Below are 21,834 nucleotides of genomic sequence, written 5' to 3'. Positions count from 1 at the left end.
GAAGGAAAAACATGTGTGAGGGAGGCACTGCAGTCTCTGCCAAGCATGGGGATAAAGGCTAAATAAGCAGCTGGTGATTTAAGACAGAGATACAGGAAACATGGGGTCAGTGACTCCTGACCGTGTCTCTTCTTGCAATCGGCCGAGAAAACTGACAGCAGAGCCCTCACAGCACTAGGCGCTCCTCCTTCTACACAGCAAATTGCTGAACTGTGTATTTCACCCTCCTCTGTGGGTATAAAGCCTCCAGGAAGGAGACCCAGCATTTAGTTTCCGAGTCGTTTCGTAATCTGTTTCAGCTCAATTCAGTTCAGATCAAGTCCTCAGTGTGGCTCAGACTATGTAATAGGAAAGAGATGGGGGATGAAAATGCTCCCTCCAAGAACCAAACAAAAACTCCAATACCCAGCACAAGAATCATCCTTTGGAGTTCTTGGTGAGGGTTATCTAAGAGACTCTTAATGCAGTAAAAACTATTACTATTACTCTTGTGTGATTCCGAAGCTGTAAGGTAAATCTTTATTGCTGAAGACACTATGCACAGATACAGGACTGAACTGGAGTTGGCCTGGATGCCTCTTTCATGAGGGCTAAATTTAATGATACCTAAGATAACATACAAACTTCTAAGGAGAGAAGCAACCAACAGTCCTATTCAGCTTCGATGCATATGAACCACAACAGGGATCAGCGTAGCACAATAACCCTAAGGGCACAATAGTGGCACACATACCCTTGTAATAACCAACAGTTCTCCACTTGGACTTAAGGCTCAGTCAACAAAAGGGAAAGCATGCCAATCACCCAGGGCTAGTGACATCATGGAAAAGAACCTACACTACAACCTCATTAAGCCAGCATAATCCGTAACTACGTTTTAAACATATGCCCCTATACTCACAGATAAGTTGAACCCCAATCAAAGAAAATCTCTTTCAATATATGGAGACCATCTCAGAAAACCACAGCTGATCAAAGTGCAGAGTGGTGGAGCCCTGTCCCAACTGAAACATCTGCAACACAGCTCCTACACCTGAGAGTCAGGGACCATTCCATTCCAGAAGAGGAGGTGAAATGATTGTAAGGGCCAGAGGAACAGGAAGTTTACTGTGCAGTTGTGTCTACTAGAAATGTCAGAAGTGGTAACTATGGAGTCTCACCAACATGATTGTTTAAAGATGAGCAGAGCAAGAACAACAACAATAGACACACTAACACGGACAGAGAAAAAAGCCCAGAAGGCCTCACATTACACAGAGAACTACAGGCTACTTAGGAATGTTGAGCAAGAGAAATGGTCTTTCTTTCTCAGGGAGGAACATACCTACCAAGTGGTTATCCAAGTAATATTATGCAGACTGAGTAAGCTGTATTTAGGAATATATATGTGTACAAATATACATTCTTGTATATAACAACAACTCATTAAAAAAAGAGCCCATGAATTTTAAGGAGAGTAAGAAAGGGTACATGGGAGGGTTGGAGGGAGGAAAGGGAAAAGGGGAAATAACATAATTACATTATAATCTCAAAAATAAACAGACAAAACATCAACAACAATAACAACAAACCCCCTTCAAATTCCACATTTGCTGCATCTGTTCATCTGTCGATAGACATCAAGCTTGGTTCCATTTCTTGGTTATTGTGGATGGTGTTATAATAGATGTGGACATACAATTAAAAACAAACAAACAAACAATACCAACAAAACAAAAACGAACCAAGAGACGGTCCTAGCTGTTTTTATTATCTAAAATCCACATATCCTCTGAAACAAGAGGTGGACACGTGTGCTTATAAAATGAGTGTGGTAGGGACACTGCCATGTGTCACTGGCTGCTATGGAGACATAGAAAAGGGGAATGTTTGGGATACGCATAGAACACCAAGAAAAATTTGGCCAAGTGGAGCTGGGGATAAGGGGGTTGTGCAAGGTTAAGGAAGAAGGTTTGATGATTAGGTCCTGGCCTGAAGAAGACAGTGGTCATAAAATTTCATTGTGTGCTTGAGAGATGCTGACTAGTCTGATACAGCTTGTAGAGTGGATTGGGAAACAGGTTACAATCAATTCTAGGTTTTCAGGGGCTTGTGAGGAGCCCAGAATGACAGGCCAATAAGCTTAACTTTCTGCTTGATTGAGAAATGTATTCACTAAATGGGAATTTATGGAAGGCATGCTGTATAAATCATGGCGTAGTGGTTACGGTGGATAATCTGAGAGACGGAGTGTCATCACTCATGGAGTATATATTCTAGGAGGGGAGCTGGGATGTCAAAAGGTAGACAAGTAAGTTGAAAGATAATTTGAGAGAGACATAGATTCTTAGAAGTAAATGAACTGAGTGATGTGAAAGAGACAGTATGGGGTGGAGAGTAACCTCCACAGTCTTGATGGTTTCTGAGGCTTGACTCCTGAGATATCAGATATGCAAACATAAAAGCGGAGATGGTGCTGTGCCATACAAATAAAAAAAAAAAAGACTTTAGGGAGAAGAATGAGTGTGGTGAGACTAAAGAACAGAAATCTGTAGAGACAATGTTACAGAAAGTGAAACAACATTGGTATGAGTTATGTGCACCATTGGCTGGGGCAGAAGGTTATATTCCTGGTTTATATTTTAAGGTAATGCTTGTATTATGTTTGAATTCTGTGTCGAGAAGAGGAATAGGATAAGCAAAGAGGACTCCAAGGGTTTTAAATTGAGCAAATGTTTGTGTCACTTATGCAAATGGAAAGACTAGAAGAGAGACTAAGTTATAGGATACATCGCAGGGTTCCTTTCTCAGATAGGTTCTTAAATTTGAGTTGTTTATTGATCATCTGGATGGTGATCTCTTAACAGGGGCTATCAGGACAGCTATTATTCTGACCTCAGGACAAATTTAAAAATGTAGAAATGTAATTCGCTCAGAGGAAGAAAGAATGGAAACCAAGTTTTCCTTTGTAAAATAACAACAACTGTGGTTTTGTTTTTTCTTTTCAGCTGGAGGTTTAGTAATAGCATTAAATACTCTACATACATTGACATCTTTATGCAAAGGATTGCTTAATCCCCAGACAAATGCCCCAAGCTTCAAAACACCATTATTTTGGTAAGAAAGAGAAACTAATGAAGGAGTTGACGATATGAACAGGATTTAAGAACACTGGTTACTCTTCCATATGACCCAGGTTCAATTCTCAGCACCCACATGGTAGCTTACAACCTCCTGTAACTTTAGTTCCAGGGATCAAGTGCCCTCTTCTGGCTTCTGTTGGTACCAGGCTAGCCCACAGCAGATAGATATATATGTGGGCACTTGGGCATACATGTAAAATAAAACAGATCTTTTAAAATCTAAAAAAAAAAAAAAAATTGACTGTTTTGTAAATTCTCTAAATGGTGTGCATTCCAATGTCTATCTTTGCTTGTGTGGACTTGTCTTACTTTAGTGAGATGCAGGAGTATTGTTAGGCAGTGACTTGGAACATTTTTAAAATTCAAAAGCCAAATGAAAATACCCGTATGCTTGTTTAAAATTACAAAATTCACATCAATAGAGGATTAGAACGATCGATGGTCTACTAATAGCTCACAGACAAAAAGGGTTTGTTCTTTGAACTGAAGGTAAAATCAGCTCAAAGGTCACTGCTTAGATGATGGTCACAGTGATGAGAATTCTAGTCAGAAGAAGTCTATGTTCTGCACTAAATTCTGCATTTTCACTGTCGTGCTGCATCAAGTACTGAGGAAAATCTTATTGATAATTTATGACATATCTTGAGCTTACTATGATTAAAAACTACGAATATGCTAGACTAACCCATATAAGGTTTGTAAAATCCAAAGTTAAAAATCTCCTTTTGGTGTCCTCTGATTTTCTAATTACTGGTCTTGTGAATTCATGTAGAGAAAATGATTGACAAGAATGGCCAAGATGTTCTTGGGGAAAGGTAATTCCATGTGAAGGCTCCATAAAGCTGAGACGATCATAGAAATGCCTTGTCCACGCTCAATAATAATTATACCAGCAATAATAAGCTTATTCACCAGAAATTCATAGTTCTTCAATCTCCAAGTGAAACCTTTCAAAGAATTCTTTATTCAGCTGAGATGCTGTCTTGTAGGTTGTGCAAATGAGGATGAAATAAGGCCTGGGAATGCGGTCAGGGAGGGTGAGACGGAATAAGCAGACCAAAAAATATTGAACCAGATTGTAATGCATGAACTGAGCTACATCCGGTGGGCGCTCATGCCATTGCTCTATGCTAGAAACCATTATAAACCATTTGAGGTGATCAAAAAATTGCTGCCCAGGTGCAGCAGTTTATATTTTGAAAATGAAATAAATCTAGTGGATACTGTGGACGAAGAACTTGCAAAATCTTATTAGAAAAATAAATCTGTTTTGAGTTAGAAGAGTGAAAAAAAAATCCCAACAAATTACAGGAGTAGAAGCATTGCAAAACTCAATACATTCATGTTTATTCAATAATAACACACATGTTCCATTAAGAAATGCAGGAAAAGAGTGCAATAAATATTGACTTTCACAGCAAAATGTAGAAGTATATGTGCAAAGAATAATGAATCTTTCTCTTGGCAGTTTGAGAAAAACAGAAACTTTGAGCCATTTACACAGGTTGAGAAATAAGAAAGCTGTCCTGTTGATTAGCAAGCAGAATATTTTGACTTAGTTGATAGAGATTTTTTTTCATTGATATTTAGAAAACCTACTTTGTGCTTTTTTCTTTATCATAGGGAATCATGGGGTAAGATGATTCAGCTCTGTTTTTGTTTCTAAGGTGTGCGTCTGTGGTGGTGGGGAGGTACTTCTAAGAACATTTTGCATATTTACACTGCAAGTAGAAACCCTGATATTTTCTAAATATCTCATTCTATTCCTGGCAACATTTCTAACCAGAAAAAATCACATTAAAAGTAACCTTAGGAGTATACATAGACGTAAGTAAAATCACAAAAGGTTATTTGGGAAACTCTAATAGTCTGCTGATCAGAGTACAGTTTAGAACAATCTTGGAAGACATGGAGCAAACGTCTTTGAAGGAGTGGTTTTCAAGCTAGATAATGGAACAACCCTTTGATACAGTTCCTCATTTGCTGTTCATAGCTGTAATTTACTACTGTTATGAATCAGAATATAAATGTCTGTGTTCGCTGGTGGTCTTGGGAGACCCCTATAAAAGGGTTATTTGACATGCCCCCAAAGGGGTCATGACCCATAGGTTGAGAAGCATTGCTTTAAGATGTTTTTGGTCATAATTCTATTAGTTACCAGGGATCCTAAGAAAATAAATAAAGACAGATAACGACTTTTATGCAATGGTATTTTTACTATATTATTTTATAACTGAAAACATGGGATTGATCCGAGTTTGCCCTCAACATTATAAGATCATGCAGTGATGTTTGGTAGACTGTTTTGAGAACCAGAAGCAAATGTAGCATTCTATCTTCAGTCTCTAATTGGCATATTTTTACTTGCTCATGGAATGACAGTATTGCTAAACACAAGAGGGCTAAACGATGTTCTCCATAGTGTTGAACTCAATTTAATTATGACTGTGTGTGTGTGTACATACTTACATATTACATACTTACATACTTACATATATATATATATATATGACTGGAAGGAAGTATGTAAATAATGTTAACTGTTTAATTCTTCATAATATACTTGTTTATGTGTTAGATGCTTCTCTAATTCTTTCCTTTGTTTTCAAACAGTGTATCAGTAATTGCTTTTGAACTTAAAAGATAATCTAAAGGGAAGGTTCTACCACAGTGATTGGAAAAATTAGACTTTTCTTTTTCTGAATCAGTGAAGAAAGTACACGAAGCTTTCCTGAAGTCCCCACCTGGCCAACAGTAGAGTCTCTGAATGAAGGATCTGGGTCAATTGTTGTGTACTAGTTGGATCTAACGGGGTACCCACTAGTTCAACCGGAAGGAGCTAATCTCTGGAATGAAGCAGTCTGCTGTGTGATCCCTGATGGGAAAGCTGAATGGCTGCCTTAACCTCTAACCCCCTGCAGTGCAAAGCTTCCAGAGCCTCCCTACTGATTTCTGAAGAGTTCCCAGAGTTACCATCAGCTTGGTGGGGCATGGCACAGAAAGAGAAATGGGTCCTCCGTTTCTCAGGGCCTTTAGCAGATATGGACCCAATCACTTGTCCTCAACATTATAAGATCATATAATGATGCCTGGCAAATTGCTTTGAGATCCACAGGCAAAGTGTGCCTTCTATTACCAGTCTTTAATCAGCATTTCTATTCACTCATGTAAGAACCATTGAAAGCCATTGATCCTGAACTTTATGTAGTCATCAGTAAGCAAGGCTGGAAAAGATTAGGTGCCAAAACCTTAGCAAACTAATGGGATAAGCAACTGTAATAGCATTGGGCTGGAAACCTAATGCAAACGGATGTTAATATGAACAGAAAGAAAAGTTACTGAGGACATGAACATGTGGAAGAAATGAGTGCGGCTAACTCGTACTGATTTCATTATCAATTCCCTAATCCCTTTACTGAAGCATATATATGAGAGATGATTTCTGCCACAGTGTGCCAGGCCTGGGACTCTTGAGCCTCCTGCTTCAGCTTCCTGGAATTCAGATTACAGGTGTGCACTACAGCAACAGTTTGAGACAGTGACTTTTGCCAAGGTTATCATAACATTTTCTTGGAATGAGCTCAGCCTGAGTTAATTTTAAAGGATGCCTGGGGTTGGGAGTAAAACAGAAACATTGGGATAGTAAGCGGGTGTGGTGATGTTCTGGGAACAACAGCTCACTAGAGAAGAAATAATGCCGTTGAGACAGTGGCCAGAGCTTAAGGACAGGGAAATAACATGAGAGAAGAAGAAATAGTGTGAAATCTCCAGGTGAGATTGTACAGGCACCAGTGTCAACTATGAGGTCAACCTCACAACTTCATGACATACAAACTTGCATTCAGCATCTCATTGTTTGGTTGGAGAGGGGAAGAATACATCTTGGAAGGCTATGAAATGCAAACCCGTGGTTAGGTGGTAGGTGGCAGCTTTTGCAAGAAGACTGTCCTTCACACTTCACAACAAGCTTCTCTCTTAAGTTTCTCCTCTCTTTCTCTCTTTCTCTCTTTCACTCTGGAACCAAAACCAGGTACTCTCCAGAGTACCTTGAGAATTAAAGCAGGATTTTATCTTCGAAGTCTTCGTGAATTACTTAGCTGTAGGTCCTCCTTAGGAGGATGCAGAAGGCACTAATACAAGTGCCGCTGAGAACAAGTGAGAAGTGGGTATGGATGACTATGGACAAAATCTATTAGAGGGGACACTCACTTTCCCTGAGTAGACTTCCCTGTATTTTGAATGAGGGATGCTCATTATCTGCTCAAAGGCTAAATGGTGGGTAACTATGGAATAGATTTACTTCAGTAAGAGGGAGTTATTATATCATTATATAATGTTATCTAGAAGAGTTACCAACCTGTGACTCCTGGGTCAAATGGAGCCTTTCTGTTCACTTCTTAAATGAAGTTTCATGGGAATGCGGCCATGCCTAATGCAAGCTGTCCCTGACTCTGTCAGATCTCATTGCAAAGTCAGAGTTTCTGAGTTGAGTAACAGCAGCAGATTTTCTTTCAAAGTTAAACTATTCACAACCTGATTCTACACGGAAGCAGTCTGGACATTCTGTTCTAGGTGTTATACGATGCTCTGTAGTGTAAGATTATCTTTTTTGCCTTTTTGGAAAAATTAGATTTTTATTTATGTTTTATTGAAATTCTCCCCTAAAAAGAGGGACCTCTTTTCACTAGATGTCCTACACTCAGTTGATTCATTTATGTTTTCATTCTAATGAACTTGGGAATGTTCATATACTTAGATTTGCTATGTTGAATGAGTAGAACCAAACTTTTCTATTCTAACTCTGCATGACTGTGATTGCTTATAAACATATCTTATTCTTTATGCTTATGGATCAGAAGTCCAGGCTTATAGCCAGACAGTACTGTGCATTGTTTTAATGACTTAGGATCCCTGTGTGCTGCTGATTCAGCCGCATTTTCCATGTCTGTAAAGCAGGACTAACAGTGACCCAGAGATCATTTCTGTTTCTCTCCTAGAAGTGTTGTGTTGATGCCCAGAGGAAAAGCACTCAGTCATTTGATAACTTTCTCAAATGACTGGCAAGAAAAAAAAATTTCTGATAGTACAAATATGAAAACATATGGCTGTAAAAAGTTCTCCAATCAATTCTTTTTTTTAAATTAAATTTTATTTTTTTATTCACTTTACATCTTTGTTGTAGCCCTAACCCTTCACCATCCCCACTCTAGTACCACCCAAACTCCCTCCTTCCCTCCCCTCTTCCTCAGAATAAGGGAGCTCCCTTTCCCATCCACCCCAGCTCAAGTTGAATCAGGACTAAGCATGTCCTCTCCATCTGCAGCCTGCTAAGGCAGTCTCACCTGGGGGAAGTGATCAGAAAGCTGGCAAGTGAGTCCATGTCTGATGCAGTTCCCACTTCCCTTACTAGAGGACCCACATGAAGCCTAAGCTGCCCATCTGCTACATCTTTGTAGGAGGCGTAGGTTCAGTTCATGCATGGTCCTTGGGTTATGCTTCAGTCTCAGCAAGCCCCTCTGGGCCCTGTTGTGGAGGTAAACAGATTTTTGGGCTACTCTTATCTCACCAGGAGACACCACTGAGAAAAATAGCACTAAAAGCCACCAAAAAAATACTCTGGCATCATACACAGCAGCTCCATGTTGTGACCTCTGAAAATGCCTACAATTTTATACGAGTAAGGAGGATAGCATGGAAGATCCAGCTACATTATGTCTGCTAAAAGTCAGATGCCAAACTACAAGTTCAATGTGCAGCATTTAACCATAATGTGCAGTGAGCCAATAGCAGGAAGAAGGTTGAAGGATAGAAGGGAATATCAATTGGCTAATTCTTAGATCTTAAAGTGAATAACACAGGTGATTTCCCATGTTTCACTACCATTACTTACTTCTCCCTTCAGACTGTAATTACAACCAGGAGAAAGTAGATTGCTATGAAAAAATGTTAACTATCACCTTTTTCTTTTGTCTATATGTCAAAGAACATTCCCTTCATAAGAAGAAAGGTATATTTGCTGTTATAATCAACACCAAGAAAATCAAATTCAATTCTTCAACTGTCTCCTGGGTACCCATGCTTCTAAGCTGTCAGTACTGGGGGCCGAAACATGAACATAAGTATTCCTTCAAACAGGGCTCTTCCCATCTGGGCCTTCTTTGCTCTTTTCAATCGTTAGGAGACCAGTCCATTCCCAGTGTTTTTGATGGCACTTCTTTTGAATGAGACACAGCATCGTTTTAAAGACATTAAGATGCACCTGCCCCACCACAGTGCTTAAAATATAGCAGCTATTGGATCCCTAGCAGCAAGGCTCCAGAATGCCAGTTCTGTATCCGCACTTGGATAATGAGTCTGTACTCCGTTTAGATTGTGCTGGCACAGTAGGGAGACTGTAGATGATGATAATGTACTCTACATTTCAAAAAGCTCAAGGAAATCGTCATAATTCTTTCACCATAAAGCAACGCTAAATGTTTGAGAGGGGAGATATGTTTACACTGATTTAAATATTATATAATAAATGTGTGTGTGTCAAAACATCACATGGTATGCCATAAGTATGTATGATTTTATTGCTTGTATTTATCATTTAAAAGAAATTAAACAACGACAAAAGAATCTTGAAGTTGTCATTAGAGTCACTTAAGACAATTTGTTAAAAAAAAAAGGAGGGGGGAACACAGCTAGTTACATTTCTAGTGTAAGAATAAAAAAGGAATCAAAATGCCAAATATAATGTTCATTGTTTTCTTATACAAAAGGGAAAACCACAAATTTTTAAATTGCATGCTTAATAATAAAAGGCACATAATCATTACTAGCAGGAGATGGATTACTTCCACGGGGTTTTGAACACCAGCGTTTTGTCCTGTTACTTCTCTGTTTGATTCTCAAATTAATTATTGGGGCCTAATTAGGCCAAATTACAGTATATTCCCTAATGAAATCTATGGATTCTTAAAACTGCCTATCTTTCCACATCATTGGGAAGTTAACATTAGCAGTGAAAGTCAGCTCAACTTTTTTTATCTATTCAGTTTGTGTTTAACAAATTCATCATTTCTCTGCCTGTCCCACCTCTCTCTGTCTCTGCCTTTCTCCTCCTTCTCTTCCCCCCCTCACCTCTCTTTCCCACAATGTTTTATCCTTAAAAATAAAATTCTGTCATGTCTCATAAAGGCATTTGCCCCACTGCTTTTTTGGCTTCTTCTTATTAGTATGTTTCATCCAGTTTGACCTGTCCCTGTGCATATGGCCAGGATTATATCTATGCTCCTTTTTCTCAGTGTAGATCCAGCTCTGGGCTCCCCACTCGGATGCTCAGCTTGGCCACCTCATGGATGCAGGATCAGGGTCTGGGGTTCTTTTACTTCATTATGACATCAGCTCTTCCTTGCTTTTCCTCTCTCTTGTCTTCTGACTCATCCCTCATTCAACTTATCTCAACACGTAGTGTGCACTCCTTGCTGCATCATTTCTCCTCTGCTGTAACTTCTGTGACTTAGGCCTTTTCTTTGCAGAAACATCACCCCCCCCCCTTTTTGTGAGGCATGGTCTTACTGTGTAGTATTCATCCCTGGCTGGCTTTGGACATACCATGTAGACTAGACTTGTCTCGAATGCTTGGAGATCCGCTTGTATCTGTGTCCCAAATGCTGGGATCAGAGGCATGCAGCATTAAGCCTGGCACTCAGGAGCATGACTTTTTTAATGCCTAATACCCTTTCATAATTAGTGTACAAACGCCACAAAGTCCGAAGGATGCCTTCCTTTCTTAGTGATGCTAGACAAACACCAGGCTGTCAACACGTGTCCCTTGCACAAATGATTTATGAGCCACTTATCTAGCTATCAATCAGATATACTTTGCTTAAAATATCTATTTGTTTTTGGCTCTGCAGCCCACATTGGCCTTGACAGCAACAAGCTTCAGAAGCTGTCCTGTTCTTTGCATGTTTTTTTTTTCTAATTCAAAATGTCTAACGATTCCATTTTACTACCCAAATAACCAAACTATTCAGAAACCCCTGGTGTATGAGGCTAAGCTAGTCTTGCGCAGTACCTTGAAGGGTTGGGCTCCTTGGATGCCTGAGCTTTTTTGTTGTTGTTGTTTAAAGGAAAGCCTCATTTTTTATTCATTGGGTTATCTAGAGAAACACATATACCTACATGTATACCCTAAAGTGTAATTCATGACTCACGTGCTTCTAGAGGCTGAGAAGTCCCATGGTTGGCCATCTGCGAGCCAGAGATCCAGGAAAGCTGGCGGAGTCTGGTGGCCTTAGGTCCGGAGGAAGCACTAAGGTAAACCCATGACAGGAGGGAAAGGATGAAGTGCATTGTCTCAGCTCAAGCAGTAAAGTAGTTAAAAGAGGAAGATGGAGTCCCCCTTCTTCAGCCTTTGCTTCTATTTACCCTTTCGATGTTGAACCAGAGAAATGCCAATTGACTAGGCACATTTATGAGGTAGCATCTAATCTTTTTTAAAACAAACATATATGTATTGTCATGTTCAAATTAAGGTAAGTTTATTTTTGCTTTCAAATATTTTTCAATTCTTCATGGACAAAGAATTCAGAATTCCTTCGTGTATTATGGCTTTCTCAAATTTATAATACATTATCATTATCTATAGTCACCCCACTGTGCACTGGAACATGACAAATTTCCTTATGAAAGGCTATTAACTACGCATTTTTTTCTCTGTACATAATATGAACTCGAGACAGAAACAGAACAAATGGCACAATGGTGGGTGTCATGGCTGCCTTTGAGCTGCATATTATATAATGTGATATCTCAGCAACCAATGTTCTGGGCTGGGGAGAGATGGCTCAGCGGTTAAGAGCTCTGACCGCTCTTCCAGAGGACCCGGGTTCAACTCCCAGCACCCACATGGCAGCTCATGTAATTCCAAGAGCTGACACCCTCACACAGACATACATGCTGGCTAGACACCGATGCTCATAAAATAAAAATTAATGAATAATTTAAAAAAAAGAATGCCTACCATGCAAGCATGAGGATCTGAGTGTGGATCGCACCACACACATTCAAAGCACATGCTGGTAGTCCCAGAGCTGTGGAGAGGGAGAGAGAACCACTGGCGCTCTAACCTGGCTCTAAGTTCAGTGACAGAGCTTGTCTCAAGGAAATGAGATGAAGCATGATAGAGCAGGATACCCAACATCCTTTTCCAGGCTCCACGCATGTGCCCACGTAAGCAAAAGTACACACCACACAGTACACACACACATACACACCTCTTTTAGCCAAATCTGCAGTCATCACGTACAACTGTGGAAGGGAAGTACTCCATGAGGCAGTGGTAAAAAAAATGTGGATTCAGAGATGAATGGCCCATGGCCCATCTTCATGCACTAGGAAAAAAAACAACAACAACAAACTTCCCTACACCAGTGTTAAAATGACACATGGAATTTCCTGGGCAAAAGCAAAATTTAGTTTACTCTCTCTCCCATCATGCCATTTGTACATTTACGTCTTAATGTCAAACTAAGCTTTTTGTGGAAATAAGGAAAAGCATTGTTTTCAATAATGCATCATTCCTTCTGTGCATTCTTTCTTGTCTGGTGAGAATGGCAGCTGTGAGAGAGCACGCCTCCCAGCACATGCCTGCTATTCATGGTTGTTATGGCTCCAATATGAAATGACCCCCACAGGCTCATGTTTTGCATGTTTGGTTTCACAATTTTTTAGATGTTATATAAACGAGTTAGGAAGTGGGATCTAGGTCGAGGAAATAGGTCTCTGGGGGCAGGTCCCAGCAGTATGTCATCCTTCTTTATTTCCTGCTTTGTTCTCTGTTTCCCAGCTTGTTATCACATGAAGAGTTTGGCTTTGCCATAGCAGCATGAGGAGCCAAGAGACAAAATAGTCCATTCCACCACTAAGCTGTCCATGCCAGTGCTCTGATTTAAGTGTACAGGCTTATGTGTTTAAACAGTCATTTGCCAGGTTGTGGCACTGTCTGGGAGAAGTTGTAGAATATATGAGACTCTGGTCTGTCTAGGAAGAGTGAGTCCTGCTTGTGGGCCTTGATGTTTGCTTCTAGTTCAGGCCAGTAGAAGCCAAGTTTATATGTTCATATGCCATGGGCAGAGCCACTCCAAGTTCCACAGCTTCCCTAGTGTGATGAACTGATTTCCCTGATGCTGTGAACGGAAATAAAATTCCCCTTTCTCAAATTGCTTCTGTCCCGTATTTGCCTACCCTGACAAGAAGTTGTTAATACAATAGTTTCCATTTGTTGTTTGAATGTAACAATGTAGATTTTTTTTTTTTTTTACTGTTGCCTCATGGAGCACTTCTGCACCTGCTCTTGGCTTCCAAATGGAGGTATCATTGTCTCTTATCATTATGCCCTTGCCAAGTTTACTCTGCCACATGAATGCTCTAGTCTTTTCTTACTGACTTGGAGTCTGACCTTTCATTTACTTGACTCTAACTGCTCCTGACACAACACCTCTTCCGTTTTTTCTTGTGCCTGAGAATTCCCTTTCCCACATTCTACATCTGTCCATGGGCCGCCTTCTATCTAGTGTGTTGCTCTGTATAGTCCATGCCTCAGCTTAGATGCTGCTAACTACAGCAGAAGGAGGACAACAAGACAGGAAAGACAGTGTTCACAGTTAGTAGCTACTTTAATTAGTAGATGTAATGGTGAGAAAATTGTCAGTTCTCTTGAAAAGTTCAGTCTGATACTATGATAGAACACTTTGAATCAAAGGGATTTATATGAATAGCAATGGGTGAATCAGTCCTAAGTGATGAGAAAGAGGAAAAGGAGGGGGGAGGGAAGGAAAAAATAAGAGGAAGAGGAAGAAGAGGAAGAAGAGGAGGAAGAGGAAAAGGAAGGTTTCCTGGAGTTGTGGACAAAAGTGCTATTAATTTTCAGTGAATAGAAGGCCATCACTCACATTAGAAATATTCTCCCAACATTGGCTTTTAACTTAAATATCCTGACTTCTGAGTTATTTTTTGCCCATTTTAGCTTGGCTTGCAATACTCGTAAATAATCACCTATATTGGCTCCATCTTATCTTTTTTGGAAGCCTCTGTAAGCTCCGGCACCTAGAGGTTTAATTACAGAGTTCCAACTCCTCACTGTTATTTTCAGACAGGCCCCTGCAATCAAGCCGATCCTTGGCAACTCTTCAGTGGAAGCGCCTTTGACATCCATCAAGTTGTTCTTCGTTAATGCCCTAGTAGTCTTCAGAATCAAAGAATAAATTAAAAATAGACATGATTTTCAGAGACCAGAGCCAGAAAGAGCCCTACGCTAAAGGGTATTTAATATGCCAGAGATAGGAAGCAGAAAAAACTGTATATGGAAATACATAGGACAAGCAAACTCCAGGGAATGGTGGGTGGGTTGGGGGTGAGTTTGGAATTGGGCAAATTTATATAAACTAGAAGGTTACCCAGTCTATTTCCTGTAATATTTTTGCTATCCTTAGAGTTGAAAAATTTTAGAAAGAATGATTTTAAACTGTTTTATTTTTTAAATTTCATTTATATATTTATTACAATTTATTCACTTTGTATCCCCATTGCAACCCCCTCCCTTGTTTCCTCCCAGTCCCATCTACCTCCCTTTTCTCCCCTATGCCCTTTCCGTAGTCCCCTGATTGGGGAGGACGTCCTCCCCTTCTATCTGACCCTAGCTTATCAGGTCTCATTAAGGCTGGCTCATCACCTTCCTCTGTGGCCTGGCAAGGCTGCATCATACAGGGGGAGGTAATTAAAGAGCCAGCCACTGAGCTCATTCCAGAGATGGCCCCTGTACCCCTTACTAGGAAACCCACTTGGAAACTGAGAAGCCAATGGGCCTCCTTTGAGCAGGGGCCCAGGTCCTCTCCATGCATGGTCCTAGTTGGAGTATCAGTTTCTGCAGGCCCCACTAGGCCCAAGTATTTTGGCTCTGTTCTCCTTGTGGAGTTCCTGTCCTCTCTAGGTCTTTATATCTCCCTCTTCTTCCATAAGGATTCCAGCACTCTGCCCAAAGTTTGGCTATGAGTCTGCAGTCCTCAAAGCAGCAAAATTTGAGAATGTTTCCTTGGACTAGTTAGATTCTGAGTTACTGCTGAAGCAAAAGTGATGGTGAGGTATTCACCTAAGATCTTAAGTTGTTGTATATCACTGTTAAAGAATCTGGAAGCTTTAATCTTAATAGGATCCCCAAGAAGGAATTATTGATAACAATTGATACAAGTGATGCTAGAAAAATGTGATTTTTGTTTGAGTTAATATAGATGAAACGAATCATATTAGTAAATAAAAACTAATCAGCAATTATATCCAAACCAGACTGAATTATGAAAAGAAAGTCACTGAAAACTTACTGGTCTTTAGTAAACTGATTACATTTTTTTTTTTTCTTGCTAAGATCATCAGAGTACAAAATTACAGTTCATTTACTCAGAGGAATTCTCTCAAACAAGAATTTACTACTGTTACTGTTTTCATTATCTGGATTTTTGTTTTTGTGTTTCAAGATAAGGCTTCTCTGTGTAGCTTTGGTTGTCCTAGACTCTCTTTGTAGACCAGTCCGGCCTTGAACTCACAGAGATCCTCCTGCCTCTGCCTCCCTGAGTGCTGGGATTGCTGGCATGCACCACCGTGCCTGGCTATTCTCTGGATTTTGATAATCAATGTGTTTCTATTTTAAGAGGAAATAGAAGCCACTCTAAAGAACTCTATCTGCAGACTGGAGAGATGGCTCAGCAGTTAAGAGCACTGGCTGCTCTTCCAAAGGACCCAGATTCAAATCCCAGCAACCACATGGCAGTTCACAACTGTCTGTAATTCTAGCTCCAGAGGATCTGACACCCTCACACAGTCATGCATGGAGACAGAACACCAATGTAAATAATATAGGTTAACAATATTTTAGAAATATAAAAAAAAAAAAACAACAACTGTTCATTATACATAACTAAATTTCAGAACCTATCAGCATCTGCACCCATTTTTCTCTCTCAAATTCCTGGGTGGGTAAATTATTTCTTCTCTCTAAAGATACCTTATCTCTCACATCTTTCCCCCCCGGCCCTGTACTTGCTATTCATCATCTTCACCAATTCTATTCTCTATTCTCTGTCCTCAGTATTTGCTTTCTGCTGCGGTTTGACTAGGGAATGGTGCCATAGATTCATTACTGAACACTTGGTGGTCACTCAGCTGGAGGCTCTAACTTGAGAGAAACTGGCTGTCCTCAGAGGTGGAGCCTCATCAGAGGGGTGGGTCACTGAGGGTGGCATTTATCTTTGGTTCCTGATCCAAGGATCCTTCTAGCATCTCTGTTTCCTGTCAGTTGGGAGGTGAACAGTCTCATGACCCACATGCCGTTTTCCTGTGTTATCCTGCCTCACCACAGGCTCATTCGATGGATCCCACTGACTATGAAGGGAAATCTCGAAAACCATGAGCCCCAAACAAGCAATTCCTTTCTACAGGGTGTGTATACTAGGTACTAGGTACTGTTGCAGTAATGTAGAGGAGAGTAAAAAAGCACGCTCACATTGATTTCCTCCACCAGCACTTGTCGTCTACCACTGTAAACCTTGTCCTTGTCTGCTTGACATCACTCTCCTGGGCCAGTGAGAGAGCTGTGACAACTCTGTGCAAGGCATAAAGGACCACCCTTCCTCACGGGCCCATGGGTCCCTTGGCACTCAGTTCTTCTCTTTTCATTGTTCATCTTTCCTAAGAGGGGATCTAAGCTGGGTCTTCAGCTACCATCTCCGATCATAGATTCCCAAATGTTCACATACATGTTTGTCATGTTACCACCAATGGCAATTTGCAGAGGTATATTAGTCCTCAGTGTGAGTTAACCTATACTCGTAATACAATTCTTTTGCTTTTAAGACATTATAATGTAGTGTGTGTGTGGGGGGGTGGTGTTCATGGGGTAATGATCACATGCCGTGGTGTGCCTGTGAAGGTCAGAGGCCAACTTGCTGGATTGGGCTCTCTCCTTCTATCACATTAGAATCCTAGGGTTGTCAGGCTTCATAGTGGGTGCCCTTACCAACTGGACCAATTCTCTGGGCTCATACTCCAGTTTTTGAATTATAGAATGTTTACCAAAGCTTCACTATTTCCAGGATTCTTTAGCTTAGTGAAAATCCCTGCTATGCATTCCCTTATCTAAACATCTAAACAAGTTACCTAAACGTGCTACTTTGTAATGTTTTCTGAGCCTATTGTCTCATCTTCTTAAAAAAAATTATGTGTGTGATTTATTCATGTGCTTGTGGAGTGGGGGGAGGGTGAGTCCTTGTGTATGTATTTGGGAGCCTGGGGTCTATTTAGGTCTCTTAGTCTATTCTTGTCTGCTTTGTTTTTTGAGGCAGGTCTCTTACCAAGTCTGGAACTTGCCAATTTGGCTAGACTATCTAACCAATAACCCATTGGTACTCCTCTGTTTCCAAACCCCAGGGCTAACGTTGGAGACAAGCACTGTCACGCCTAGCTTTTGCTTTGGTACTGGTGATCTGAACTCAGGTACTCATATTTATAGAGCAAATGCTTTGCCCACTGAACCATCTCCCCAAGCCCCTGTTATGGAAGCTTGCCAACCAAGACTTTTAAATGACCCTGGAATCTGTCCATCTTCTCGCATCTTTATTTGCTTTACCCTTGAGCACACTGCTCTGATCTATTGTCTAATTCATTATTTTCCCAACTTGAATCCTGTGACCTTCAAGATTCCAAACTGGATATTATTTTTTTTTTGTCTTAAGACTCTGAACAGATGTAGAGACTCTTAAAGGGACCCAGAGACCCACACCCAAACATTAGGTAGAGCTCAGGGAACCCCTGGAATGATGGGGAGGAAGGATTGAAGGAGCCAAAGGAGTCAAGGACACCAGGAGAACATGGCTCATAAAATCAACTAAGCAGGGCTCATAGGGGCTCACAGAGACGAAAGCAGCAACCATGGAGGCCTCGTGGATCATTGCTAGGTCCTCTGCATGCATTATGTGCTTGCTTAGCTTGGGGTTTTATTGGATTCTGAACAGCGGTTATAGGTACGTCTCTGACTCTTGCTTGATCATGAGACCCTTTTCCTCCTACTGCGTTGCCTTGTCCAGTCTTTATGTAAGGGTTTGTGTCGAGTCTTGAGTCTTATTGCATCTTGTTATTCTATGCTCAGTTGATATCACTGGGAGGCCTCATCTTTTCTGAAGGGACAGGATGGAGGAGCAGGGGATGGGGGGAAGAGGGGAGGTATGCTGGGAGAGGGCTGCATGACTGAGTGGAGTGGATGGTGGTGTGGCTGTGGTTGGTATGTATTATCAGGGAAATAATAATAATAATAATAATAATAATAATAAAGACTCTAAAGACCTTCATAATCTAACATTGACATGTTCCTAGATGCTGTCCTTCTCCAATTACCATGTTGTTTTCTTCTACTTCCTCTTATTACTACTAGCATCCTTTAGTATGCTGCTCTGGTAATACTTCCTCAGTAATGCCTCTCCTAGGTAGACTCAGTGTCTTCATTGCATGCTTCTGTGCCACCTTGAGCTTTTCACTTCTAAAGAACACAGCTGTGATGGCGTCTATCTTCACATGCTTGCAGATAAATGTCTCTCACACAGAGAACAAGCACAATCAATATCCATTGAATAAAGTGTACTAAATCATGCTTGCTAAAGCATGCGTGTGGGTAGCACACACTCTCTATGGGATGATGAAGGGGCTAAGATGCACAGGCAGCAGGGCCCAGCCTGCACAGTTTAAGGACAGGGGTGAGCTAATCCAGGTCGTCATTGAAAGTGGGGATTAATGCAGAAAGGACACTAAAAGTCTCTGACTACACTGTCTGGGAGGGAGCCAGGACCCTTGGTTGGAAAGTCTCTGAGGATGAAGAAGTTAAGCCTACACGTATGATGGCATGCTAAAAGAGCAGTCATAGCCGCAGCTGGATTCCAGCCCCTACTCTGCAGTCAGTGGATCGCCGCCGCAGGCTGCACACACCCACTTTGCAGTCGGTTTAGATCTCATTCTTGAGACTGTTCTCTTGACACTCATCCTGAAGTGACTGATTGCAAATTACAAGCCCCCGAAGGCCTTTCAAATTTAGGCTAAAACAACTGGGCATAATTCAAGATGATTGAATGGTAAGAAAAGTATGTATTCATGGAGTGTTGGAGCTGAAAGTATTTAGCCCGTGCCATCAAGTTTTAGAGGAGGACTTGGAGGCCTAGAATTTTCAAGGACTATTTCTCTTCACAGTGAGATTTTTGGAACAGGTACATACGGAACAAACGTGAAATAGCTTTGCCCATCAACCTTCTAGTTCTCAGACCCATTTTTTACAAGTCCAAAGAGGAAAACCTTATTTCCTAAACAACTTACGAGATAGGCCTAAACTTTGTAACCAGGCCCTATAACAAAGACAGAAGAAAAAAAAATTAAAGAAAAGAAAAAAAAAATCAAGTTCTAAGAAAAGTTATTAAATCAGATCTTTTTAATTTCTGTTTTTAAATATGATCACTCACCAGCGTAAAAGATACTCTCTTGTTTCTAGCATCTTCATTGGTGGTAATGTTGTGGGCTGTGTAAGAATACGACTCAGAGAGGCTAGAGAGATGGTCATAAGTTGAAAGCACTGGCTGTTCTTCCAGGATACCTGGGTTTGACTTCCAGCACTCATGTGGTGGCTCACAATGAATTGTAGATCCCAGCCCACGGCATCTGATGCCTTCTTCTGGGCTCACACGGAACCAGCATGCACTTGGTGTGCAGGCATAGATGTAGGCAAAGCACCGATACACAGCTTTTTGTTTTGTTTTTTTAAAGAGTGTGATCCTGAGCTGTGTCAGATACAGACTAGGACAGAAGGGGCATAAATTCAAGAACAGAATATGCTACAAGGTGAGCTCAACAGTAGATGGACAACTTAGAGAGACTGTCTCAAAAGAATTCATTGGCAGAGTGTTGACATATAGAGTCAAAAGTTCATTCTTTTTCTTTTTCTCTCCTTCCTTCCTTCCTTCCTTCCTTCCTTCCTTCCTTCCTTCCTCCCTCCCTCTCTCTCTCTCTCTCTCTCTCTCTCTCTCTCTCTCTTTCTTTTCTTTCTTTAATTCACTTCACATTCTTGTTGTAGCCCCACAGGAAAAGAGGACATGCTCAGTCCTAATGCAAATTGATGATCTGGGATGGATAAAAAGGGAGGATGGGAGGGGGAGGGGAGGAGGGATGGGGTCTACAGCAAAAGTTCATTTCTTAATTGTCACCACCTGCCCCTCAAAAAAGAGAAAAAAGTGTAATCTTCATGTATATTTTCCATTTAATAGAAAGGATGGGTTTGAAAAAAAATATGTCTTTTCACATAAATGCAAAGCTTTTATGTAAGTTAAAATGTTTACCTGTTATAAGCCAGCCTCTCTTTTAAATCAGTACATTGTTTGATTCTCCTTGAAGATGAGTCTAAATTGATGAGGTGGTAGAAAATCTGGAGATAGAGAGAAATTCTATTTTCTGACCTATAGCACCAGCAGTTGTGACCTTCTACTATCGCAGATACCAGTAACACATTTGATTTCTTCTTCTGGTGGATGGACTCTAAAGGCTGTTCTCTGATTGCTACTTTGTCATTCATGCTTTTTGTAAAACCTTCGCCTCAGTACAGGGTTGTGAGAACTGTGACACGCTGTGGAGGAAAAGGATGATGTGACGGTGTTGCCATACCCACAATGGTACCCGAGAATGTAGCTACCCATTTTGCTGGTGTGCTCTTTGTCATGCTGCTCCTGAAGGAATAAGCTACCATGTTTCGACATGCCTTTCAGAGAAGTCCAGTGGCAAGAAGATGCTTTTCTCTGGTCAACAACTGGAAAGGAATTGTGACCTTCAGTTGAACAGCCCTTCAGGAACTAAATGTTGCAAGACTTCTGATTTTAGAGCAGATCTTCTAGCTAAGCTTCCAATGAAACCCTGGATCTAGCTGTCATCTTCTCTACAGGCTTGTGAGAGACTCCTTGAAAGAGAGAGAGACAGAGACAGAGAGAAAGAGAGAGAGTGTGTGGTGTACAGACATTTGTATGGGTGTACGCACCCATCCATTCATGGGTAGTGGCCAGAGAGTGATGTCAGGTGTCCTCCTGCACACCTCACCTTCACTTTCTGGGACAAGGCCTCTCACTGAACCTGGAACTCATGGTTTTGGCTACACTGACTCTGCAGCAAGCCTCAGGGGTCCTCCTGATTCTGCCTCCTCACCACTATAGCTGTCGTCTCTCCTCTGGGATCTGAGCTCTGGTCCTCATGTTTGTACAGTATTTTATCCAGGAGCTACTTCCCTAGGTCCTGCATCCCAGGTTTTTTGGAAAAACAATTATTTAAAAGTAGAGCAATGTATGCCACTCAACATTCTTCTAACTGCCCAGTTCCTACAGTATCAGGAGTTCTGTGGCTTACAGGGAAAGCCTTTTATCATTAGCTATTGACTAAGTTTTCAGCTTTTTCTCCCACTGTGCTGAAATGTCTTCTCCAGCTTCCTCTGTATGAGTCATTTTCTCACTGTCCCCAGGGCTCCCCACAACTTCAGATATTAGAACATAATTTTATCTTTTTTCCTGGGCTCTTTTTTTTCAGATCCAGTTCATCATTGTTCCTTTATAAGTTACTTCTAATGTCACAAATACACACTGTATCATTTTCCACCACA

The sequence above is a fragment of the Meriones unguiculatus genome, chromosome 2 (assembly GCF_030254825.1).
Source record: "Meriones unguiculatus strain TT.TT164.6M chromosome 2, Bangor_MerUng_6.1, whole genome shotgun sequence".
NCBI lineage: Eukaryota > Metazoa > Chordata > Mammalia > Rodentia > Muridae > Meriones > Meriones unguiculatus.
Note: the sequence above shows the minus strand (reverse complement) of the source record.